This window comes from Myotis yumanensis, unplaced genomic scaffold, assembly GCF_028538775.1.
Source record: "Myotis yumanensis isolate MYYU_CA2020_CCGP unplaced genomic scaffold, mMyoYum1.0.hap1 SCAF_10, whole genome shotgun sequence".
Lineage (NCBI taxonomy): Eukaryota > Metazoa > Chordata > Mammalia > Chiroptera > Vespertilionidae > Myotis > Myotis yumanensis.
The window spans coordinates 39,215,451-39,232,372 of record NW_027223761.1 but is presented as its reverse complement, the minus strand read 5'-3'; the positions used below and the strand labels follow the sequence as shown (position 1 = coordinate 39,232,372).

The 16,922-nt window shown below is 41.6% G+C and overlaps 1 protein-coding gene across 1 annotated transcript in view; it reads right to left on the bottom strand.

The window, feature by feature from the left end:
* Positions 1-3,880, bottom strand: part of LOC139017242 (interferon-induced very large GTPase 1-like) — a 38,538-nt gene extending 34,658 nt beyond the window's left edge. The window contains exons 1-2 of the mRNA XM_070425392.1: positions 3,724-3,880; positions 2,718-2,853 (exon numbers count right to left, since the gene is read on the bottom strand). The gene's annotated coding sequence lies outside the window, so the exon portion shown is untranslated. The remainder of the gene's footprint in view (positions 1-2,717; positions 2,854-3,723) is intronic.
* Between the last annotated feature and the right edge of the window lie 13,042 nt (positions 3,881-16,922).

Sequence of the window (16,922 nt, the reverse complement as noted above, 5' to 3'; positions counted from 1 at the left end):
GGAAAGCTGATAAATATTCTGCTGAAACCCTCCCCTAAGATTCTTGACCTTGGACAAAAAAAAGAAAGAAAGGAGGAAAGGAAAGGAAAGGAAAGGAAAGGAAAGGAAAGGAAAGGAAAGGAAAGGAAAGGAAAGGAAAGAAAAGGAAAGGAAAGGAAAGGAAAGGAAAGGAAAGGAAAGGAAAGGAAATGTCCTCAGGACAAAGATTCACTATGGGTTCACCCTAGAGCAGCGGTTCTCAACCTGTGGGTCGCGACCCCTTTGGGGGTTGAACGAACCTTTCACAGGGGTCATTCGAAAATACATCCTGCATATCAGATATTTACATTACGATTCATAACAGTAGCAAAATTACAGTCATGAAGTAGCAATGAAAATAATTTTATGGTTGGGGGTCACCACAACATGAGGAACTATATTAAAGGGTGGCAGCATTAGGAAGGTTGAGAACCTCTGCTCTAGAGCATGCCCATACCCCTTCCCTCTAAATTCTAAGGGTCCCCACGAGACTTGCAAGCAGGAGAGAATAGGGCAGTTGCAATTTGTCCTGGGCTTTCCCCCAGATCCTATCTTCAGAGTCCCCTTTTCTCTGACTTCCCAGTGAGCTAAGAGCAGCCCGCCTTGGCTCACTTCTTTCTCATGTTTTTAGGAAGCTATAACATTGCACTGCCTAGGCTCTCTCCTGTTGCTTCTTCTACCCTAAGTTCTTCCTGTGTTTCACAGCCCCCAGCTTTAATAAGCATCCTCTGAAAATCACCTGGACTCTCGCTGTGAAATCTTTTCTAAAAAAGTCAAGCACCCACACATTACAGGCTGGCCTGAGGCAGACCTGCTCCAGGCCATCCAGGCCAGTCCCTGCCCAGTAACATTATTATTCCCTTTGTATTGGAGATGCTCTTGGACCTGATGGATTAATGGTATAGAATGGCTTATTGAATTAGAAACTCATCCAAACTTCCTGGCTCTAGTCATTTTGGAGTGTCCATCCACTTCTGATGGGGGAAATGGTGATGGAGGCACCTTTTATATCATGGAATCCTGTTTTAATTTCTCCCCCTAAATAAGTTCCTGTAGGATACTTATTGAACATTGGGCATTGGTTTGCCCTATTTATTTGACTGATTTGTATGAAAAGCTGTTGAATCTGTTGTCTCTCTCCCTATTATGGTCCATTGTGGACATTGCATCCTGAAACTCATATTAAAGTCATTTGTTTACAAAATTTTGAAAACTCTTCATTGGTTTAGAATATCATCACATTACTTGGCCATTGCCTTTAAGGCCTCTCATAATCTGACCATAACCCAGTTTCTTCCACAACCACTCTTTTTCCTCTTCCTACTTTCTAGCTCAATTTCTTCTCTTAGAATCTACACTCTGCCATCCTTCCTCAACCTCACAGTTGTCTTAATCCTGTATATTGAAGGGATACAGAATACATGTGGCACTTTGGTAAGTGAACTATTTTAAGATGAAGGAAATTAAGACCCAGCAGACTCACAGAGAAAGCTTTTAACTTCTCTCTTAAGTGCATTTTTTTTTTTTTTTTTTTACATAGGAGGCCTATACCAGGAAGAGAGCTGTCACCAGAGATAACTTTTTATATAAAAAAAGACTTTATCTGCCTGGTACAGAGAACATTTTTTTAACCAAACATTTCCTTTTCTCATCATTTTGTGAAACATTTTTTTTTTAATCAGAAAGACTTATCTGTATGGCATGGCAAACATTTTTTCACCAAACAATTGCTCTTCTCATCATCCTGTGAACTGTCCTCCTCCCCCTTTAAGCTCCAGACTCCTACACCCTTCTGCTTAGCCCAGGATGGTGTATAAGACTCGATTGCCTGACTGCCTTTGAGTTTTCATGTGTTTTGAGGGCTTCTGTATATATGTAATTATATTTGTTTTTCTCCTGTCAATCTGTTTTATGTCAATTTGATTATTAGACCAGTCAACAAAGCCGGAAGGGAAGAAGAGGGTGTAATATGTCTCCAGCAGTAAAGGGTCTAGAACATGTTGGACTCTCTATTTAACGCTCTGTCCCTGTTTAAATCTCTGTAGCCTCAGGTTTGCTGATGACCCAGAAAGCTGGAATGCCACCCACAGAGAAAGGTCATGTCCCCAGGAAGGAGGTTAAGGAAGGTACAGAGCATTGTTCTTTCTGGTGACCTATGTGATACCCACCATATGCTTTCACTATGGAGAAGAGACCCTGCCCTTGGAGGGTGTGGATTTATTGCCTGCCAGCCACCACTGGGAGCAAGCAGCTGCTTTGCCCGTGTATGTAAGTTTCTCCTATTAAAGCTCTAATTTGAATAAGGCTACAGGTCAGTTCTTCAGAATCAAACTTGAATTTAGACTTTGTGGATTTCCCCCAACACATGGCTTACTGCAGAGAAGCACCCTGACCCATATGACTTAGAGATAAGACTCACCCATGTCCCTTTTCACTTACAATGAGGCCAGACACAAACCATTTAATTATTATTTTGCCTCAATAAAGATGAACTGAGCTGTTTGCCTCCACTGATCAATCAAAATAAACTGCTTGCAAGTGCAAGTAAACCTTAACTCAGATTCCCTCCTTTCTCCAGTCCTCTGAACTTTGACCCACCCTCCTTGTGACCCAGCCAACAACCCTTCCTTATAGATCCTGCCTAAGAGTCAGCAAACCTCAGGGGAAAATGTTCCCTGATTATCCCGCTCCCTTTTTACCTGTTCTTTCCAGCAGGACCTTGTTGGTCCTTCCTGTGAAGACAGTTCCTTTCTTCGTGGCCTGTGAGATGCTTGCAGCTCTATGGCTGGGTTGTTTTCCACATCACCAGAGCCTCCTTCCCTTACTTCAATAATCCTGTTGATGGGGAGCATAAGACATTTTTGGGGTTAGCAATCTGAATTTGTTCCAGTAACCCGCTTTCTACTGCACTCTCTTGCTAGCTGGTAATTAACTCCATTTGTGAAAGAATGTAGGAGACTAGCAGCTGCACTCTGGACCTAAGCTAATCAATGTCCCTAATGCACATACATTCCTGAAGTCACTGCCCCTTCCTTAATTATCTGGTCTTGCAAGAGCTATTTACCTAAATACTTCCAATTTATAAGGGGCCATAAACCGAGGATGTAACAGCTTAACTAGAGGGAGGTCACTGGCGCCATCTAGGATGGACATTTGGATACAATCTAAATTAACCATTCTAACTGATTCTCAAATTGTGGGGTGAGGGGTTGAGAGTCCACTACAGAAGCTTGGTAGTTAGGAAAAAAAGAAACTCAGGAATATATAAAGAGAAAATCTCATTGTCTAAGTTGTCAGGATCTGGATCTTAGAGTCCCCTGAAGCATCAGCGCTGCTTTGAATAAAGGCTTTTCCTGAAACCTCAGAGTGTCCAGCTGTCTCTTTGTGCCAATTCCATAAATTCCATATTCCATAACACTGTCAAAAAAGTCTCTTGACTTGTCTAGATTATTCTTATTTGATAATACAGATTGCCAAATTGTTTCATTGTCTGTTGAATAGTTTACTCCCTTTTACCCAGATTTGGAGCTGGTTTTTGTGTGTGTGTTTTGGAGTAGTGACTATGCCAGATTCATGTAGTGTTCTAGCATGTCTTAATCTGCTGTTCCTCTGACTGTTCCTTATGGCTATTTCCATAAATATTTGTTTCTATTTTAGTCCTTGAGTCTGTCTTTGTCCACTCCATTTCTCTCCTTCTTCACTTACCTGTCTCCTTGAGGTCAGCTCCTGTCTTCAGATCACTCCAGTGAGCCCTGCATGGAGAGGAGGTTCCTTTCCAGAGCTTGGAAAGCAGCTGATTCTGACCTCCCACTGAGACTTACGCTCTGACTGTGGTCGAGGTGCCTGAATTTATACACCAAGAAGGATGTAAAAAAAGTAGTTTCACTTTTGGATTTTCTAAAAAATCAGCTGAATAAAAAAAATTATGTCTATTTATTTTTATTGCGATTTTTGTTTTTTAATATTAGTGTAATTAGAAGACTAATTAATTGTGTGTGTGTGTGAGTGTGTGTGTGTGTGTGTGTGTGTGTGTGTGTGTGAATCCCGTAGGTTTAGGGTGAACACAAGATAAAACGCACACATCACAAACAGGATAGAGATAGAATTTGGGAGGAGACATGGGCACAATTTGCAGATCAGTGATTTCCTCAGAAAAGTGCTTTAACTGCTTTGCTGTTCTAATTCTCAAGTAACATAAGGACAAAGAGAGAAGCATGCTCCCAATGCTAATGAAATCTGTTAGTTTTTATTTCCAGGAAATACCAGCAAAAACATTGGATTTGAAACATACATGATATGAAATGAAACAAATAGATATTTATAGAACATTGCATGCAGCTACATGCAAATTCCTAATAAGTGCACTTAAAATATTCTCCAGGATTGATTATAGGATAGAACACAAACCTAAACAACATACTCCTGAACAACCAATTGGTCAAAGAAAAATCAAAAGGAGATAAAAAATATTTTGAAACAAATGAAAATGAAAACTCAACATAAGCAAAATCTCTGGATGCTTCAAAAGCAATTCTGAGAGGAAAGCTTGTAGTAATAAGTAGATACATTAGGGAAATAGAAAAATCTTAATCAACCTAACTTAACACCTTCCTCCAATAACTAGAAAAAGGAGAAACTAAGTCCAAACTTAGCAGAAGGGAGAAAACAAAGATCAGAGTTTAAATCATTGAAATTGAAAAAAATTAAATGAACAGGTGGCTTTTTGAAAAAATAAACAAAATGGACAAATCTTTAGCTAGGATCACTAAGGAAAATAAAGATTCAAATAAATAAAAGCAGAATTAAAAGAGGAGATATTTTAACTACCACAGAAACACAAAGAATAAAAAAAAATAACTGGGGACATTATAATTCAATGTTTTATTAACTGTACTATTATAAGTTCAAGCTGTATAGTCAAGAGACAGCAAGTATATTAGTGTGTTTTTTAATTAAAAAAAGAAATACAAAGAATCATGAGATACTACTATGAACAATGGGTAATCTAGAAAAAATGGATATATTTTTAGAAACATATAACTTCCCATGGATGTTAATATAAAATGTGAACAGACCTATAATAAGTAAGGAGATTGAGTTGACAAGCAAAATTCCTAAACACAGAAAACCATGGGACCAGATGTCTTCAAATGCAAATTCTGCCAAACATTTAAAGAATTAATACCAACTCTTTCAAACTGTTCTTAAAAATGAGGAGGGAACACTTGCAAATTCATTTATTTAGGCCAGAATTACCCTAAAAACAAAGGCAGATAAGTACATTACAAGCAAAGAAAACTATCACAAAAGAAAAAGGCAACCAACCTAATGGGAGAAGATATTTACAAACAACAGCCCAAATAAGGGGTTAATATCTGAAATATATAAAGAACACATGCAAATCAAGACTCAACAAAAAAACAATCGAATTAGAACATGGGGAGAACAGACATTTCTCCCAAGAAAACATACAAATGGCCACAGATGTGTCCTATATGGCAGCTGGCAGCTTCTTTTATGCATTCCGAATGAAGGAGGGAATGTAAGGAAGGTTACATGAAGGTCTGACAAAGCAAGGTGGGGACTGACTTACACCATAGTTAAGATTATGTGCTCTCTGCCGAAACCGGTTTGGCTCAGTGGATAGAGCGTCGGCCTGCGGCCTGAAAGGTCCCGGGTTCGATTCCGGTCAAGGGCATGTATCTGGGTTGTGGGCACATCCCCAGTAGGAGATGTGCAGGAGGCAGCTAATCGATGTTTCTCTCTCATCGATATTTCTAACTCTCTATCTCTCTCCCTTCCTCTCTGTAAAAAATCAATAAAAAATATATTTTTTTAAAAAAAGATTATGTGCTCTCTTCCAGGTGGTTTCTAGGTAGTTTTGCATCTGAGGGGTCTGAAAAAGCCATTTCAAAAAGGTGTGTTAACTTAGATGCACAGAAACAATGGACAAGTCTTGCCTAAGGCAAAGATACTCCTTGTATTAAATAAGCTATATGCCTGGGCTGTGACTACCCACTGTGAGCTGCCCAGTTAGGAATTTATGGTCAGATCACCCTTTTGTATCCACACTTGCACAACCGCTCTTTTCCTTTTTCCTACCTCCTGGTTCACTTTCTTCCCTTAGAAACCACATTGTGCCTCTTTCCTCAGCCTCATAGTTTTCTTAATGTTGTACACTGAAGGGGAGCAGAATTGCCACCCCAATATGTCCTGTATTGGAATGTGGATTGTTGAATTGAAGGCAATGAAGACCCACGTGACTTAGGAAAAGCTTTTTACCACTCCATTAACTGCCTAAAAGAATTTAGATACCGAGCCTGTACCTGGAAGAGAGCTATTACCAGAAATACCGTTTTATGTTAGACTTATCTACCTGGCCTGGCAAACTTTGTTTAGCAAACATTTGCTCTTCTCGTCTCATGTGAATTGTCTTTCTTCCCTTTGAAGCCCCAGACCCTACCCTCTTCTCCTTAGCTCAGGATGGTACATGCGCCTCAATTGCCTCGCTGCCTTTGAGTCTTCATGTCTTTCTGGGGCTCCTATATGTTTGTAATTATATGTGGTTTTCTCCTGTTGATCTCTCTTAGGTCAATTTAACTATTAGACCAGCCGATGAACCCAGAAGGACAGTGGGGAGACTTGTCCTCCCCTCCAATATTGTGTTACCTCAGCCCTTCCCCATCTTCCTTGCTCAGGTTTCAATACTCCTGACCACTCAGTTCAAGTTTCTCATCTGTGAAGCCTTCCATGTACTTGCCTCTCTTTTCTGTGCTTACAATAGCACCTGTTACCTACATGAGCCATAATAACAATGTTAAACTTCTCCTGGAGCCCTTTACTCCAGGAAAACAGCAGTGGTAAAAGCAATCTATCCGCCTTTTTGTGTCCTAATAAACAGCTGACTGCAAAGAACCACTCTTCCCCTTATGACTTAGATAAGACTCACCGATGTCTCACCTTTTCACTTAAAATGAGGGCAGACACAGACCCTTGAAATTCCCATGCTTTGCCTCATAAATAAGGTTAGCTGAGCTCTTTGTCCTCACTGATCAATTAAAACGAAGCTTCTTAAGTAACTAAATTTTCATAATGCAACTTAAACATGAGTTAAGCTTCTCACCTTACTCCAGGCTCCTAAACTTTGAATTAAGCTCCTCCTGACCCAGCATCAACCCATCCTTAACGATATCTCCTAAGAATCAGCAGACTCCCTTACTATCCGTCTCCTTCATACCCTGTTTTCTGCCTGGCCTTTCAGAGGCTGCAGCTCTATGTTTGTTCCCGCCCCCACCCTCACCCCCACTTTGCAATAGTCTCCTTCCCCTTATTGTAATAATTCTTTCAAATAAAGTACTTTTTTTACCAAGTTTAGATTTTATTTTTATTTGAAAATCCAAATTACTAAATTGTTTCATTATTTGTTTACATATTGTATTCCCTTTCCTTCAGATTTGGAGCTGTTTTGTTTTAAAAAAAACAATGACAATGCCAGTTTCATGCAGTGTTTTTATGTCTTAACCTGCCTGTGTCTGACTGTTCCCTATGACTAGTTCCATCAATTTGTTTCTGTTTTAGTCTCAGTCTGTTGTTGTATCTTTCTGTCTCCTTCATGTTCCTACTTGTCTCCTTGAGGCCAAGCTCCTGTTTTCAGATTATTCTGGAGAGACCTGCGTGCAGAGTAGGTTCCTTCCCAAAGTCTGGTAAACTGCTGACTTTGGTCTCCAGCTCAGAAGTAGGCTCCTGCTGTGGTGGTGTCTGACTTCACCCCCCAAGTAGGAAGGGAAAAACTGGTTTCACACTTCTTGTTGGTTGTTTTTATCTTTTTAAAAATTCAGCTGATTAAAAGGAATTCCTTGTTTGCTTGTTCATTTTTTTTATTGTGACTCCTGGGTTTTATAATTACTCCAAATAGAAGATTAATATTGATGTGTGTGTGTGTGTGTGTCTGTTTGTTTGTGTGTGTGTGTGTGTACCACAGTTGGAGGTGGGTGAGCACAAGGGAGAAGCATGCTTTCAGTACTAATTAAAATTGTTTTTATTTCCCATAAAAGACCATTTGCTAAAAGTAGCTGTTTTTTATTGTGGTTGATTTAAAAAGTAGCAAAAATTTTAATGTCATATTAGCTGATTTGGATGATTCAATACAACACTAAAGTGAGCTAAACTCTAAAAGCATATTGTATGCTTATGATGAGAAGGAGAGAATTTCACTGTTCTCTTTCACATTAGAGCTTTTCAGTGATGTTATTTCTGACTGTTTTCCCCTATGAACAGAAACATGTAAAATGGAGTCACTAATGTGAAGGGGCCCTAAAGTGGAATGGAGAGGCCCCTGGGAAGTTGATTTTATTCACCTTCACACCCAGATGGAACATGAACTTTTAAACTGCCAACCACAAGTGGCTACATCCTGTTGCAGTTCTTAGAATGAGGCTCATTTCCTCAAAATCCAACCTAGCAACTAGCTTATAACTTACTCTCTATAGACTAATGTTATTTTGCCTACACCAGTCATAATTCTTTCAAAACAAGGTATGTAAGCCTGTGGTTTTGCCTTTTCAAGTCTTTCTCCTTTCTCTCACATCCCTCCCCGCCCCCCGCTCCCCGAATTAGAGCACTGTGCAGGTTCCTCCTGAATCTATGTCTCCAGGTTAAAACCCCTAAGATCCCAAATAAACTTTTGATTTGATTTGTAGCCTCAGTTATTTCTTTTTTGACACCCTCAAACCTAAATCCCATGTAAAGCATTTTGTTTTGTTGAGTATTATCTTTGTCCAGGTTCTAATTCATGATAGTATTGCTTGTAGGTAAGTACCTCCTGCCCCACTGTTCTTCTTCTATTTCAAACTTTATGTGTCTGACACACGCATATTCTTTCCAATGGACCTCATACTCATTTTCTCCATTCCTCCAGAAATCCTACCCACATAGCCTCATATTACCGCTACCCACTCCCAGTATACCTGCACCATTCCACCTTCATGGACTATATTGAGCTCTACTGTGCTGTTCTCTCATAGCATTTAGTGTACACTTATAATTCTCTTATCACATGGTGCTGCACTGTATCTGTTTGCTTGTTTATATGATGTCTCCCAAACCACAAACATCCCATCTTTCTGTGCTCCTCCCGGTTTGGGGGAGGGGGGTCTGTCTTTTTCATTTTTATATCCTAGTTCCAACAAAGTGCATGGCATACATGGATAATCAAGAAATGTGTGATGACTGAAAAAGAAAAGGAGCATATCTCTCTGAGTTTGTTTTTTCTTGTTTGTGTGGAGATATTAATAGGTATTTCAGTGAGTTGACATGAAAAACAAAAAGGATATAAGAGGGCTGGCATATTATCTTACCAATAAGACTTATCTTTTTTCAACTCTTTTTGCTTAGTGTAGGAGCACGGGTGTTTTCTAATAGGCATGGTTTTTCCACTTTCCCCCCGTTTTATTGAGAAAAAATTGACATACATCACTATATAAGTTTAAGGCATATTATATGATCATGGGTTTACATATACTATGAAATGATTACCACAAAAGATTCAGCTAACATCTATCATATTTTAAACAATGTATTGAATTTCAGGGAGGAAGGGAGAGGGAGAGAGAGATAGTAACATCAATGGGGAAAGAAAATCATTGATTGGCTGCTCTTGCACACCCTACACTGGGAATCAAGCCCAAAACCCGGGCATGTGCCCTGACATTGAATCAAACAGTTCATAGGTACATGCCCAGCTGGGCCATCCATCATCTATGTATATAAAAGCCAGCGACCGAGCAGGGGAACGACCAAAATGACCAGAATGACTAGTCGCTATGGTGCACACTGCTGTGGCCAACCAGCCCAATCCGCCCCGATTGGCACCCGCAACCTTTCACATCCCCTCCCCCTCACCAGCCTTGCCCTGAATGAGCCTCATGGGGTGGGCCAGCTGAACCCCACCAGTGCATGAATTCTAGAGGCCTCTAGTATTATATAGATACAATAAAAAAAGGAAAGATATAAAATAAGAAATATGTTCTCCTTGTGATGACAACGCTTAGGATTTACTTTCACAACAACTCTGCTCTATATCACACAGCAGCCAGTGTTGTCTATAGTCATCATGTTGCACATTGCATTTCCAGTACTTATTTGCCTTATAACTGGAAGTTTGTACCTTTTAACCAGCTTCCTTCAATTTCTCCTCCCCACCTCCAATTCTCGTAACTACAAGTATGATCTCTTTTTACTGAGTTTTTTTCTTTTTCTTTCTTTTAGATTCCACATGTAAGTGTGATCAAATGCCTCCAGATTCATTCATGTTGTCACAAATAGTAGGATTTCCTTTTTGTTTTATGGCTGAATAGTATTCAATTGTATATTTAGACTACAACTTCTTTATGTGCTCATCCATTGATGGATCTTTAGGTTGTTTCCACGTCTTGTGAATTGGAAATAAGGCTGCTATGATCATGGAGGTATAGATATCTTTCAATTTAGTGTTTCATTTCCTTTGGATATATTTTCAGAAATGGAATGGCTGGATCATATGGCATTTTTATTTTTTATTTATTTATTTTTATTATAGACAGTATTATATATGCCCCCTTTATTCTCCCCATTTTCCCAGCCTCCACCCCACACCAGGCCTTCACCATATTGCTGTCTGTGTCCATGGGCTATGCATATATGCATATATGTTCTTTGATTAATCTCTTCCAATCCTCTCTACCCATCCTTTCTGAGATTTGTCAGTCCATGCCTCTGGTCCTATTTTGCTCACCAGTTTATTTTGTTCATTAAGTTCCACATATAAATGAGATCATGTGATATTTGTCTTTCTCTGACTGGCTTATTTCACTTAGCATAATAATCTTCAGGTCTATCCAGGCTGTTGCAAAGGGTAAGAGTTCTTTCTTTTTTTTACAGCCGAATAGTATTCCATAGTACTCGATAGGAGATGTAGCATAGCTTTTTTTATCCACTCATCTACTGATGGGCACTTGGCCTGCTTCCAGATCTTAGCTATTGTAAATAATACTGCTATGAACATGGGGGTGGGTATTCTTTTTGATTGGTGTTTCAGTATTCTTAGAATATATTCCCAGAAGTGAGATAACTAGGTCAAACTGCAGTTCCATTTATAAGCTTTTGAGGAAACTCCATACTGTTTTCCACAGTGGTTGCACCAGTCTGCATTCCTGCCAACAGTGACTAGGGTTGCCTTCTCCACATCCTTGCCAGCACTTGTTGTTTGTTGACTTATTGCTGACAGCCATCCGGAAGGTATGAGAGATGACCTCATTGTAGTTTTAATTTGCATCTCTCTGATGATTAGTGACATTGAACATTTTTTTTCATGTGTCTCTTGGCCATCTGTATGTCCTCTTTGGGGAAATGTCTATTCAGGTGCTTTACCCATTTTTAATCAGATTGCTTGTCTTCTTGGAGTTGAGTTGTATATGTTTCTATATTTTGGAAATTAACCCCTTATCAGATGTATCATTGGCAAATATGTTCTCTCATTAAGTGGATTCCCTTTGCATTTTGATGATGGTTTCCCTTTTCATTCTTTTGCTGTGCAGAAGGTTTTTAATTTAATGTTGTCCCATTTGTTTATTTTTTTCCCTTTGTTTCTCTTGCCCTAAGAGGTGTATTGATGAAAATTCTTCTATGTGAAATGTCTGAGATTTTGCTGCCTATATTTTCTTCTAGGATTTTCATGGTTTCGTGACTTATATTTAAGTCTTTTATCCATTTTGAGTTTAGTCTTGGGTATGGTGTAAGTTGGTGGTCAAGTTTCATGTGGCATTTTTTAAAACACTGTCTCTTCTTTATTTCACACTCTTTAATTTCAGAACAAAATGAACAAATATGTCACAATACACAGTATCCAAATTCAATGTCAAACATGGGTTCATTAAAAATTTTTATGACCAGTGTTTTGAACTCTGCATCTGGTTATTTGTCTCTGTTTTGTTTAGTTCTTTATTTGAAGGACAGATTTACAGAATTCTTGATTGACAGTTATTTTCTTTCGATAATTTGAATATGTCATCCTATAGTGTGCACTAAATTCCCGGAGTAGGTGAAGCCACCAGTTTTACTTTGAGGATGGGGCGAGGCATATGTGCCTTCTTTTCCTGTGCCATGGGATGTTGGATTGTTAAGCGGGCTATGCTCCCTGTGTCCTCTGGTTATAGTCCCTTGTCACATGGCTGAAGACTGTATTCAGTAGGAGTATGAGTTAAATAACATGCTGAGATGCAGTGGGAGAAGCAAATATAAAGCCAGTGAAGCTCTTTGTGTCTTAACTCAAGGTGACCCTCACCCCTGGCCAAACAGTTCCATTGGCTTTGCTGTGCAAACTATCCTGCCTGCCCCTCCCTGGGCTTCACAGTTCCCTAGATGGAATTGGGAGGCACTGCTTCAGGCATTTCTCAGTTTTCCAAATAGGCTCTCTGAGCCAAGAGCTACCATAAGCCTCAGCGATGAATTGATCCTCCTGCCTGTGCACACTAGGCTAGGGGAATGTCTCACACCCAGTACTAGCTTTGCTCTTGGCTTTGCTCTGGGGGTGATCACCTGTAAGCATTGTTGGGCTACACAGCATCTACTTTCTCTGGTGGCCGCTCTATCAGATGTGGCCTGGATACACTCTCCACAGTGTGTGGGGCTGTGACTTAGCTCCTTGCCTGGGCTCAGGCTCTGGAGCAGGCCACACTCTTCATTTGCGTATCTGGATCGGGGAGATCTGTACCCTATAAAGTGCTTGGTCAGAGCACACCACCAGCTTGATTCTGCCAGCTGGGATGAATACATGGGCACTGCAGATATGAACTCAGTCTAACAAGATCGCCATGCTGGTTATTGCCAGCCCCACCCCACTTCTGTGATACCATCAGATTCTCAGTGGTTGAGCCCAGATTCCGCTGTAGTCCCTATTATGTAAGATCAGAGTAGGGGCTCGCTCCCATAAAGTGATCCACAATGTATGGGGGTGGGCTGGTGTGGGAGCCACGCCAGAGATGCCGGATAGTCAAGGCTAATTAGAGTGTGGAAGCCCTGTCTAGAATATGCCGGATGGCCAAGGCCACTCTGAACATAGGAATCTTTTTATTTTTATTTTTATGGAGAGTTGTAGAGAGAGGGAGAGACAGAGAGAAATGTCAATGTGAGAGAAACACATCGATGAGTTGCCTCCTGCATGAGCCTTGACCAGGGCTTGAGCCAGGGAGGAGCCTGCAACCGAGGTACATGCCCTTGACCAGAATCAAACCTTGGGACCCTTTGGTCCACAGGCTGATGTTCTATCCACTGAGCCAAACCAGCCAGGGGTAAACATAGGTATCTTAATCAGGATGTCCCAGGTCTACACACAGATACAGGTGCACAATAAGGTCACTACTTGGAAAGAAGCCACTTTTGTCTGTGTATTATAATATGTTGCTGACCAACCAGTGTGCTGGGGAGAAAAGGGAGGCCCAGAGGTAGCCACAATGTGAGGCTACAGAAGAGGGGAGGCCGAAGAGGCTACTGAGGCTACAGGTCTAAGAGAGAGCTCAGGTGCTACTGCTATGTGAGGCTGTGAGGACAGAGGCAGTGTGTGGCTGCTCAGATAGTAGCTGTGGGTACAGAGGCTAATGTGGCTTTGTGGGAAAGATATATTTATCAGCCGGTGGGCAGTTGCCTCTATGGGACTGTTGTGCCACTCACTCCTGCGATAAAGACTCATTCTCATCTACTGTACCTTCAACTTCTCATGGCTTCTCTGTCTAAGATCCCGTGTCCCAGGATGTCCAGACCCAGGCAGGGGGGCTAAGACCCAATACTTTTAACTAGTGAGCAGAGGATAGAGGAGGAACTTGGACTGAGTTCCCAACAGTTAGTGTAGTGAGCAGTGTTCAAGAAGGAACCTACTCTGACACTTGGCATAGTTGGGAAAAAATTAAGAGAATGTAGGGACTCAGAGAGCACCTGTGCTCCAGCTGTGCTCTCTCACAGCTGGTTGTCCTCCCTTGGTTCCCCTTCCCCACAGGAGGAACCAACAGCTCAGGGGAAAGCTCTCTATGTGGTGTGGCACCTGCCTGGGGGAAAGGCCATGCGGTCAATGGGTAGCTCCTCTCTTACCTTCTAATGCAGTCTGTCTTGGTCTCTGTGGTGCAGGGGTTATTTCAGGTTTTCCCTCTTGTTCTAGGATTCCTTCGGTGGTGGCTTGTTTTTGAATCATTGTTAGTTGTTTTTCTTGTGAGCAGGGGATGAAGTCAGGAACGACCTACTTCTACTGGTGACATATCTCTAAGCAAGAGTTTTAAAGGCAGTCAGAGACAAGTTTGAGTCCAGGATTCAGAGTTACTAGCTTATTTACTTAAATCTTGGATGTGAGGAGGGTGAACTAAGGAATGAGAAGCAGCTGAGTAGTGGAATGAATTTGTGCCATTAGTACTATCTCCCTCACAGAAGTTAATAGGTATAAAATGCTTGGCTTAAAGCAGTTGTTCAGTGTGAATTCTTTTCTCCCTGGCACAGGTGGTTTGAAGATCTAATTGATCAAAACAAGAGGCATAAAAGGGAATGTCTCCAGCAGCAATGTTCCATTAAGAGTTTAATTCAAACTTATACGTTTTTCTCTGAGTGCCACCTTTTTACAGTTCTTTGGGATTTATTTTCACTCTTTTGCTGGGTCTTGTATCATTGCCTATGTCTTGCCTGTTGTTATGCTATGAATCTACAAGTGATAGAGTCTATGTCTGATCCATCTCAGACTCCCCCACAGTGTAAGCACTTTTTCAGTGTATGGTATGATCTTAGTAAGTGTTGCCTAAATAACTGAAGCAGGTTAAGCAATCCCTGGGCCTAAAACCAGATTCATAAAGAAGTTCTTTCTACCACAGCTTCTTCCTGTTACTCAGGTCAACCCTCAAACTGAGAAGAGACTTTGTTTCACTTTGAGGTCTCATCTCAATTTCTAGAAACTTTTGTTTTTCACAGGATCTTTGTTAAGCAATAACTGAACTTTATTTGCAAGATGTTTTCTGTAGATTTCATGTTTGCCAGCCAGTTTTCTAATTTAAGTTACATTTGAAAAATTCTAACCTTATTCTGAATAAACAAAGGGACAAGAAATGCATTGAGACCTCCCTGGGGATACTAGAGAAAGTCAGTGACCCTGGGGCCCATCCAGGGCAAGAACTAGAGTGAGGCCAGAGGCCTCTAGGGCACAAGGGAACTTGAGAATGAAGGAGTCCATAAGTTTTCCACCCTAGTTCCAGCCCTCCTCCCAGCTTTGACTAAAAGTCATGTGGACTGAGACAATCCATCTCTAAAACACTGATTAGAGATAAAAAGAGCAGCTGAGATTACCGAGTCTCCTGCCTGGCATTTCCCCCATGATCTTTTCGTTGTAACTGGCTCATCTTTGACTAAGAGAACATATCTTTTAAAGGACTCTATTAACCTCTTTTGAAATCTCTTGGGAGATACTTGCCAATAAGAAGGACAAGGAGAAAAGGAAGAAAAATCAGACAATCCAGGCTTATTAGCAACAATCTAGGCTTCCTTTGTTTTAACATCAGAGGTGTGAGTGTTTTCCCTTCACCAAGCAAATCTGCAACGCCAACCAGGTGTCCTTCAGTGTAACTCATTCTGACACTATCTACCTGGATGTAGTGCCAGATCCCACAGGTTAAGGGCTCAGTCCCACCTTCAGATTCCAATCACAAGCAGCAGGTCCCCAGAGTACTTACTCACTTCTGTCAAACTTGGCTACAAATCAGAAATTCTCACACCCCCTCTCAGGTTCTATTAATTTTCTAGAGTGGTTCACAGAACTCAGGGAAACATTTTATTTATGTTTACAAGTTTATTAAAGGACTAGAGGCCCAGTGCACAAAACTTGTGCACGGGGGGGGGGGGGGGGGGGGAAGGGGGCGGGCGCGGAGGGGTGCGTCCCTCAGCCCTGCCTGCGCCAATTTGCAGTCCAGAACCCCTTGAGGGATGTCCACCTGTTGACTTAGGCTCTCTCGCGGGGGGATCAGGCTTAAGCTTGCAGTCAGACATCCTTCTGGTAGCCAGGGAGCCCTCGGGGGATGTCCGACTAAAGGCTTAGGCCCCCAAGGGATTGGGCCTAAATTGTTAGTTAGACATTCTTAGTGCTGCCATGGAGGTGGGAGAGGCTCCTGCCACCACCTCCGCACTGGCCAGCCATGAGCCAGCTTCTGGCTGAGTGGCACTACTCCTCGGTCTGACCTAAACCCTAGAGATTAGTACTTCATTTTACAACTTTTTCTCGGTTTATAGGCAGCAGCAAACTCAGACCACACAGTCGGGTGTGCAAGAAATGTTGCTTTCTTTATTGTTTAGTAACCAAACCTAACTTCAACTTCAGCCCCCATTCTGCCAAGTGAAAAAACAAAAACAAAATATTATTTAACTTAGGTTCCCCACCCCCTTCTCTGGAGTTGTACTTCCATGTCAGACAGTTTATATCTCAGGCAGAGGTGCCGAAGAACCGAGCAGGGTCAAGAACATGTGGACCTCAGTCTTCTGTCTGGACTGGCCCCCACCCAGTGCCCTTGACCCTCACCTGACCCTCACCTCAGAGCTCAAGTCCATGCCGACCCCTGGTATATTCTCCTCATCTGGGCCTTGAGGCCTCTTGAGTCCAATTCGCTCTCTTCATCCCTCCCTGCCACCTTCTCTCTCTCACACAAAGAGCTATTGGGCTTTCTGGGGTGAGGTCCTCTGACACCTCCTCAGTCCCGTTGCATGGACATCATCTTGGTGCCTTGGTCACGGCCACAAAGCTGTGTAGCTGCTCTCAGACCCTCCTTCTCTGATGCCTTAGGGAGTGACTCAGTGGGAGGGGAGGGTCACATTCCTTTTTACATGGCCGCCAACAAACACTCAGTGTTCCT